Source organism: Lathyrus oleraceus, chromosome 4 (genome assembly GCF_024323335.1).
Source record: "Lathyrus oleraceus cultivar Zhongwan6 chromosome 4, CAAS_Psat_ZW6_1.0, whole genome shotgun sequence".
Lineage (NCBI taxonomy): Eukaryota > Viridiplantae > Streptophyta > Magnoliopsida > Fabales > Fabaceae > Lathyrus > Lathyrus oleraceus.
In genome coordinates this window covers 170290960-170300517 of record NC_066582.1, presented here as the reverse complement: position 1 = coordinate 170300517, position 9558 = coordinate 170290960, and the positions used below count along the sequence as shown (strand labels likewise).

At 40.1% G+C, this 9558-nt stretch overlaps 1 pseudogene; it reads left to right on the top strand.

The window, feature by feature from the left end:
• The first annotated feature begins 8068 nt into the window (after window positions 1-8068).
• On the top strand, window positions 8069-8168 carry LOC127077199 (uncharacterized; annotated as a pseudogene).
• Window positions 8169-9558: the final 1390 nt, after the last annotated feature.

Genomic DNA, 9558 nt, shown 5'->3' with positions numbered 1-9558 from the left:
GATCGGTTATGGCATTCCGAGCATCCTGTTGCTGTTGCATTTGACGCATCATCTGCATCATATCTGCATTCTGTGCCTGCATACCATCGATAGCATCCATAATGTCGTCGTTGGTCGCAGGTCGTCTTCGTCGACGACGTTGGGAGGATGGGCCGGCTGCATTACTGGAAGGGTTTAGCGGGACTGATTGTTGTGTTGGCGGATGATCACCTTGTTCCATTTCTTCAAACTCATCTGTTTGCTGGTTTGTTTGTGAAGGCTCGGTGGTTTCAGGAGCGCTGAGATCATAGAGGTGGCGGTCCGGGTTTGTGACATCCGTTAGGGTGGTATTGGGTAGCACAACACTTGGGACAGCTTGGTTGTTCACCATAAGATAGTATCCTCCGCCTACTCTGTTTTTAATCAGGCGGCTGGAGCGACAATAGCTGATATCTATAGACAGGGGTGGTAGGGATTCTAAAGTTTAGAGTTTATCCCCTAGGTTCAGGCCAAGTGCTATGGAGGTTATTAATCCACCAATTATGAATGGTTGCCGGCCTCTAGCACATAAGGTGCGGATATGATGAAAGAGAAAAGAGGCGGCGTTTACCTTAGTATCCGATTCGAAAACGCACTGGAGGAAAAAGAGTTCTTTTGAGTTGACCTTACTGTTATTTGGTCTTCCAAAGAGTGTGTTTTGCAGGATACGGAGAAAATAACGGATGGTGGGGTTATGGATGTGGGAGAGAAGGAGTTCTTCCCAGTTGTAGGTATCTATACCGGAAATTTTCTTAAAAAGGCCGAAAATTAGAACTGTGTTCCAGTTTGAGGTTGGAGGGATTCTGGCATGCAGCAGACCTTCTGTGGGAAATTGTAGCATGGCACTCAATTCGCGTTGGGTTAGAGAGTACTCGGTGTTAAACATACGGAAGGTTGCCGTACCGGTTAGAAATTCACCTTCACCGGCGGGAGTGGTGTAGTCGTAAGAACTTAGGAATTCTAAGGTTAGGGAAGGGTAGGTGGGTTGGTTATGATTGCAAAGGAAGGTTAAATCGGCTTTACGGAGCATCCACTCGATACCTTGGAGTAAGCCTAATTGTTGCAAGCAAGTTAAATCGGGGTACCTGGTGGGAGCGACGCCTCGCTGCTGGAAGCGCTCGAATTGCTCTTGCTGATAGTTGTCATCTCCGGATCGGAAGATGATATTTCCGAAATTTTGATTTCCCGCCATTGTAATGAATTTTTGAAGGGATGATTTGGAAAGAAAAAGAAATGTATTTGATATGAGAGAATTGTTTTGTGGTGAATGAAGGAAGTTTTGGTAGGTATTTATAGGAGAAAAATGTGGGAGGTGAAAAGAAAGAGTGGTTGAAAAGTAATTAAATGTGGTAAATGAAAAAATGAATGGGGAATGTAAAAAGGTAGGGGTGTAACGTTCGTCTCCAACGGCTCCCTAACGTTCACATGTCTGAGAGGCGTTACGCTCGTCACAAGGGTGTGACGCTCGTAACAAGAGTGTTGCGTGCCGTTCGTCATGGATTGTGTGACGCTCGTCACACAGTTCTTTTGGCAAGGCTTATTCAGTAGCGCTACACAGACTTAATTAGGAGATGAATATATTTTGATTATTTTGTTTTTGTTTTATTTGGTTTTTTAGATTGTTCTAATTAATTTAGCTAATTAATTTGTATTGCATGCTATTCTACTTCACATAATAATAATTCATTCTAAGTAACAGTAGAGAACATAGCCATTGCATAAAATAAAAGCTTTAATAAAATTGACATAATGTAATACACGAAGGGAAAACAATGAAATGAAAAGGGAAAAAAATAAATGCGAACATGAATTCAAATAACATTAATGAAAAATCTAACCTAAAACTAAATAACTAAGAAAAAATAACTAAATTCCATCTATCTTCGGATCTCTGGCCGGAGGAGCAAAAGAGTTAACATGATGCCGTAACATACGTAACTGACTTGCCGTGCTGCTCATGTGTTCTAGGACTGCAAGTCTCAAGCTGTGGAAATCTTCTCTGAGATCGTGATGCTCTGACATCAAGGCTTCAACGACGGTTTTGATATCTGTTCCTGGCATATGATGTCGGAGATCAGGCATAGCTGATTCTTCGGTCAGGACAGGCTGAGGAGGAGGATCAATATCATAGTAGCCTGATGGAGTCTGATGGTCAGATTCAGCAAGAGAGATATGGTCAACATAGTTCTCATAGTCATCACAAATCTCATAATCCTGGATGGATTCAGTGGATCCAGCAGGAGTTGGGGTTTCATTCAGGTTATAGAGCCAGTTCCTTTGGTTATGAACACTAGTTCTAGGATCGGGCATGGTGAATAGGCAGAGAACCTGGTTATCAATAATAAGCTCGAACTCATCAGACCCTATGTTTGCTATAAACATAGTGTTGAAGAGGAAAGGTATACTCAGAGTAGTAATGCCACAAAAAGGGTTCAGGTCAAGCATAGGCTGACGTAATCCAATAGCATTACCTATCATAGTTATCAGGCCACCTATTCTAATGGGTGCTCGCTCATCCTGGATAAGGTGGTCCAAATTAGCTAACATAAAAGTAGCACCGTTTACTGGACGGTTCTGGGAAGCACAAAATATGATGAAGAGTTCATCACGTGAAACTGAAGTACTATTTGGCTTCTTCCCAAATAAAGTGTGGTTCAGGATCTTATGGAAATAGCGAAAAGCCGGGTTATGTATGTTTCCAGAGAGAAACTCATGTTCTTCGGGCTCATCATTTCCAGTCAGCTTACCCCAAAAGTGTTCCAGCTCTCTATATTCAAAAAGTTCTTCCTGGCTTATAGTGAATGTATCAAAGGAGGTAGGAAAACCCAAAAGGTTGGTGAAGTCTCTAATATTAAATTGGTACTCCATATTGAACATTCTGAACTGGATAAAACCTCTGGTAATTCCTTTTCCATGGCTAGGTAGATAGATTAATGAACTAAGGAATTCTAGTGTGAGTCTCCGGTAGGTGGTGAAATGTCTCAGGATAGGGGAGGTCTCCCATCCTATCTGATTCAGCAAAAACAGGACACTCTGTCTCAGTCCAAGGGCAGTCATAGCCCAATCATCAGCATATAAACTAGGTAGCATCTCTCTAGCGGCTAGTTCTTCAAACCTTCGTTTCTGAGCCATTCCTCTGAACTTGATACCCATACGGTCAAAATGTCCCATCTGGTTAGTGTTAACTAGAGAAAAGAAAACATGAGTTTAAGTCAGGATTTGGCCAAATGCCGAAAGAAGAAAAGAATTATTATTATTATATATAGATATATTTTTTTCTTTTTGAATAAATCAATAATGAATACTAAATAGAAATTAAAAGAATAATTAAGAGAAAAAATAGAGAAATGATAATAATAATAGAATAATAAAATAACAGAGTAATTTGTGGGTTGTCTCCCACTAAGCGCTTTGTTTAAATGTCGCAAGCTCGACAAAGAAACTGTTAAATATAGTCTATGAGTCCTGGGGGCGTTTCGTCTAAGTGTAGAATTTGCGAATCCTCGTTGGTTTCCGCATAGTGATAATGTTTCAGACGTTGCCCGTTTACGGTGAACGGTTCTGTAGATTGTCCTTTTATTTCTACCGCTCCACTGGGAAAGATTTTAGTGATATGGAAAGGTCCTGACCATCTGGATCGTAGTTTTCCCGGGAATAATTTTAGTCTGGAGTTAAATAAAAGTACTACGTCGCCTTGCTTGAAGATTTTCCTTGATATACGCTTGTCATGCCATTGTTTTGTTCTTTCTTTATAGATTTTGGCATTTTCATAGGCGTCTCTTCTGAGTTCCTCTAATTCGTTTATGTCAAGGATTCTCTTTTCACCGGCGGCTTTGTAATTCAGATTTAAATTTCTAATAGCCCAATAGGCTTTATGTTCTAATTCTACCGGGAGGTGACAGGATTTTCCATAAATGAGCTTAAATGGGGTCGTCCCTATGGGAGTTTTATAAGCAGTTCGGTATGCCCATAAAGCTTCTGGTAGTTTCAATGACCAATCTTTCCTTGAAGTGGCGACCGTTTTTTCTAGTATTTGCTTTATTTCTCTGTTAGATACTTCCACTTGTCCGTTGGTCTGAGGGTGGTAAGGTGTTGCTATCCTATGTCTCACTCCATGTTTAAGTAGTAGTTTTTCGAGTACCTTGGATATAAAGTGCGATCCACCATCACTGACTACTATCCTTGGGATGCCAAATCTCGGAAATATTATATTTTTAAAGAGTCTAGTTACTACTCGGGTGTCATTAGTTGGAGAAGCTATAGCTTCGATCCACTTTGATACGTAGTCAACCGCCACGAGTATGTATTTGTTACCGAAGGAGGATGGAAATGGTCCCATGAAGTCTATCCCCCACACGTCAAAAATCTCTACTTCCAAAATACCTTTTTGTGGCATCTCGTCACGTCTAGATATGTTTCCCGTGCGTTGACATCTGTCACACTCCTTAATAGCCGCATGTACGTCCTTCCATATAGTTGGCCAATAAAAGCCAGCTTGTAGGATTTTAGAGCAGGTCTTGGATGTACTTGTGTGTCCACCATAAGGCGCAGAGTGACAATGTTGGATTATATTTTCTACCTCTTCTTCGGGTATACATCGACGGAAAATACCATCGGGGCCTCTTTTGAAAAGTAAGGGATCATCCCAGTAATAGTTTTTTATGTCGTGGAAGAATCTTTTCTTCTGCTGGTAAGATAAAGTAGGTGGAACTATTCCGGCAGCTAAATAATTGACTAGATCAGCGTACCATGGTATGACAGATATAGCTAAGGTGGTTTCTACTTGCATGTCGGAGTTGTTCTCTTCCAAAGTAGCTATGAGTTTGTCATACGAGAAATCATCATTAATTGATGTTCTTTCCGGTTCAAGGTTCTCAAGTCTAGAGAGGTGGTCTGCTACTACGTTTTCAGTTCCTTTCTTGTCCTTGATTTCTAAGTCGAATTCTTGTAGTGACAAGATCCATCTTAGGAGTCTAGGTTTAGCATCCTTTTTTGTTAGAAGGTACCTGATAGCAGCGTGATCAGTGTAAACTATTATTTTGGCTCCTACCAAGTAAGAACGAAATTTATCTAGCGCAAATACCACTGCTAGGAGTTCTTTCTCGGTTGTGGCATAATTCATCTGTGCTTCATCCAGGGTTCTGCTAGCGTAATATATAACATGAAGCTTTTTATCCTTTCTTTGTCCTAAAACAGCACCTACAGCATAATCGCTGGCATCGCACATTATTTCGAAAGGTTCATTCCAGTCTGGTGTCGATAAAAACCGGCGTGTCCTAAAAAGCTTCGTACTTCTCTCACGGTTCTTGGGGGTTGAAGATTTTCGATTACCTCTATTTTGGCTTTGTCTACTTCAATTCCTCTGTTCGAGATGATGTGTCCTAAAACAATTCCTTCTTGTACCATAAAGTGGCACTTTTCCCAATTAAGTACTAAGTTTACTTTTACACATCGCTCAAGAACTCTTTCCAGGTTTTCAAGGCATTCTTCGAAACTTTGTCCGTATACAGAAAAGTCATCCATAAATACTTCCATGATGTTTTCGAGAAAGTCGGCGAATATTGCCATCATGCATCTTTGAAAAGTTGCAGGGGCATTACACAGACCAAACGGCATTCGTCTATAAGCGAAGGTACCAAAGGGGCAGGTGAATGTTGTCTTTTCTTGGTCATCAGGGTGAATTGGTATTTGAAAGAAGCCTGAATAACCGTCTAAATAACAGAAATGTGAATGTTTAGCCAATCGTTCTAACATTTGGTCAATGAATGGTAAAGGGAAATGATCTTTTCGGGTTGCTTTGTTTAGTTTCCTATAATCAATGCACATTCTCCATCCCGATTCGATTCGTTTAGTTATAGTTTCTCCTTTTTCGTTTTCAATAACGGTTATGCCTCCTTTCTTTGGTACAACGTGTACAGGACTGATCCATTTGCTATCAGATATAGGATATATAATACCTGCTTCCAATAACTTGGTTATTTCTTTCTTTACTACCTCACTTAAGATCGGATTTAGTCTTCTCTGGTGTTCCCTAGAGGTTTTACCGTCTTCTTCTAACATGATGCGGTGCATACAAATAGAAGGGCTTATTCCTTTAAGATCGGTTATGTGGTATCCTAGTGCGGTTGGATATTTTCTTAAGATATGTAGGAGTTTTTCTGTTTCGAGTCTTCCTAGATCTGCATTGACTATCACAGGTCGTTCAAGTTCTAAGTCTAGGAATTCATATCTCAGATTTTTGGGAAGTGTTTTCAAATCAGGGGTTGGTTTGTTAAGACACTGCGTAGGGTCCGGTGTTATTGCTAAGCATTGCTTAGATTTGTCTTCTAAAAGATAGTCTGATGATTTGTCTTCTCCTGACTCTGCTTCTTTTATGCATTCATCGATGATATCCATGAAGTAACATGTATCTTCTATTGCAGGTGCTTTCAAGAATTGGGAAAGAATGAATTCAATTTTCTCTTCACCTACTTCGAAGGTGAGTCTTCCTCGTTTTACGTCTATGATTGCACCGGCAGTTGCTAAGAATGGTCTTCCTAGTATAATAGGTGTAGTATCATCTTCTCTAATGTCCATAATTGTGAAGTCAGTGGGAATGTAAAACTGACCTATGCGTACGGGAACGTTTTCAAGGATTCCTACAGGATATTTGATGGAACGATCTGCTAATTGCACAGACATTTTGGTCGGTCTTAATTCTCCCATTTCCAGTCTCTTACATATGGATAAAGGCATAACGCTAATTCCGGCTCCTAAATCGCATAAGGCTTTGTCGATAACAAATTTTCCTATGTGACAGGGTATAGAGAAGCTACCCGGATCCTTGAGTTTAGGGGGCGTGTTTTGGATTATAGCGCTACATTCGGCAGGGAGTGTAACGGTTTCGCTATCCTCAAGTTTCCTTTTATTAGAAAGAATTTCTTTTAAGAATTTAGCATATGAGGGCATCTACGTAATAGCTTCGGTAAACGGAATTGTAACGTTTAATTGTTTAAGGAGATCGACAAATTTTCTAAATTGGCCTACATCTTTGGTTTTAACAAGCCTTTGAGGGTAAGGTATAGGTGGTTTGTAAGGTGGTGGAGGTACATAAGGTTCCTTCTTTTCTAGGGTATCCTTATTACTCTCTTCCTTTTCCTTAGGTTCACCTTCCTCAGTAGATTTCTTAGGGTTTTGGTTTTCTATCCTTGGATCAGACGGTCCTTCCACTTCCGTTCCACTTCTTAATATAATTGCATGAGCTTGGCTTCTCGGATTAGGTTGGGGCTGTCCAGGGAATGTACCAGTTGGTGCAGCAGTAGGTGCTTGTTGTTGAGCTACTTGAGATATTTGTGTTTCTAACATTTTGTTATGGGTAGCCAAGGCATCTACTTTGCTTGCTAGTTGTTTAAGTTGTTCGCCAGTGTGTATGTTCTGGTTTAAGAAATCTTTATTGGTTTGTTGTTGGGAAGATATAAAGTTTTCCATCATGATTTCCAAGTTGGATTTTCTAGGGGTATTATTGTTAGGATTCGGTTTCTGATATCCCGGAGGTACAGATGGGGTTTGATTCGGAGACTGTCCAGGTGCGTATAAAGCATTATTACTCTTATATAAAAAGTTTGGATGGTTCTTCCAATTTGGGTTATAGGTATTCGAATAGGGGCTTCCTTGAGCATAGTTTACTTGCTCTGTTTGGATTCCAGTCAAGAGTTGACATTCCGCAGGAGTGTGGCCTTGGATTCCACAGACCTCGCAATTCTGAGTTATAGCAACCACGGCGGTTGGAGGTGATACGTTTAAACTTTCAATCTTCTGGACCAAAGCATCCACTTTTGCATTAACGTGATCAAGGTTACTTATCTCGTACATGCCAGTTTTCGGTTGAGGTTTTTCCACTGTTGTTCGTTCGGTTCCCCACTGATAGTGGTTTTGGGCCATGCTCTCGATAAGCTGGTAAGCATCAGCATAAGGTTTGTTCATTAGTGCGCCACCTGCAGCGGCGTCTATTGTTAACCTTGTATTGTATAAGAGACCATTATAAAATGTTCGAATTACTAACCAGTCTTCCAAACCATGGTGTGGGCAAAGTCTCATCATGTCTTTGTATCTTTCCCATGCTTCGAAAAGAGACTCGTTGTCTTTCTGTTTAAATCCGTTTATCTGGGCTCTTAACATAGCTGTTTTGCTTGGTGGAAAATATCGGGCAAGAAAAACTTTCTTCAACTCGTTCCATGTTGTGACTGAGTTGGAAGGGAGAGATTGAAGCCATCTTCTAGCGCTATCTCTTAATGAGAAAGGAAAAAGACGAAGTCGAATTGCCTCTGAAGTGACACCATTAGCTTTAACAGTATCAGCGTATTGGACAAATACGGATAAATGAAGGTTTGGATCTTCGGTAAGATTTCCAGAGAATTGGTTTTGTTGCACAGCCTGCAACAGTGAAGGTTTAAGTTCAAAGTTGTTTGCTTCGATTGCGGGCGGAGCAATACTTGAATGCGGTTCATCTTGCGATGGAGCGGCGTAATCTCTAAGAGCACGAGCTGGTTCTGCCATCTCGTTTAAAGAAGGAAAAATGTTTTTGATATCAGGAAGGTTTATAGGAGGGAGATTGTTTTCAGCACGATATTCCCGAATTCGTCGTAAGACTCGGAGATATAGTTCGATATCGTTGATTCGTAAATAGAGCGGTTCGCCTTGAGAGCGAGTGCGTGGCATACAAATCAACGAAAGAAAGAATAGAAGGAAAAAGAAACCTAGTCTCTACAGCGTAACGGAAGAGTTACGATATCGATTGAATAAAAGTCCCCGGCAACGGCGCCAAAAACTTGATCGCTCGACTGTGTGAGTCGAGAATGGGATACAAACTGCAAGTGCACAGTTCTATCGCGTAGTTTTAAAAGATATCGATCCCACAGGGACTTATGAATCGATATACCGTTATCTAAGGTTACTTCGTAAAGCTAAGGTGAATGATAGTTGATTGTTTGGGGAAGGAAGCTAAAAACTAAACTAATATCTAGATTAAATATTAATAAAACGGATATCGGTATGTAGTTCGTCAAAACTAGGGAATCAATTCCTTGTCGGTCTCTCGGTCTTAAAATAAATCGTTTCGATTAACTTTATTGGTTAAAGGTTTTATCTCAAACTCTCGCTCTGTTGAAGAAACCATGATCTTATATTAATGTAGCTGTCACTTATAATTAAGTCAAAAATCATATTTTGAAAACAATAAAGTTGCAGAAACTCTTTTTAAGAAAATACTGACCGTTTTAAACACCCTTATCTCAAACTCTCGCTCTGTTGACTTAGGTTATACAATTAAATCTAAATGCTTAACTCTCGTCCTCACATTCAATCTTTAAAAATACTTTTTGGAAAAAAGTCAGAATTTAATTAATTCTAAAACTTGCTCTCGCCCTGAGATAGACTTAATGACTAACTTACACTGTCCAGTTAAAACCTCAAACTCTCGCTCTGTTGGTTTCAACTTCTTTATGTCTTTTACTTTTGTAAAAAATCTTGTTATTAAACCTGTAAGTTAAGACCATAAAAAGA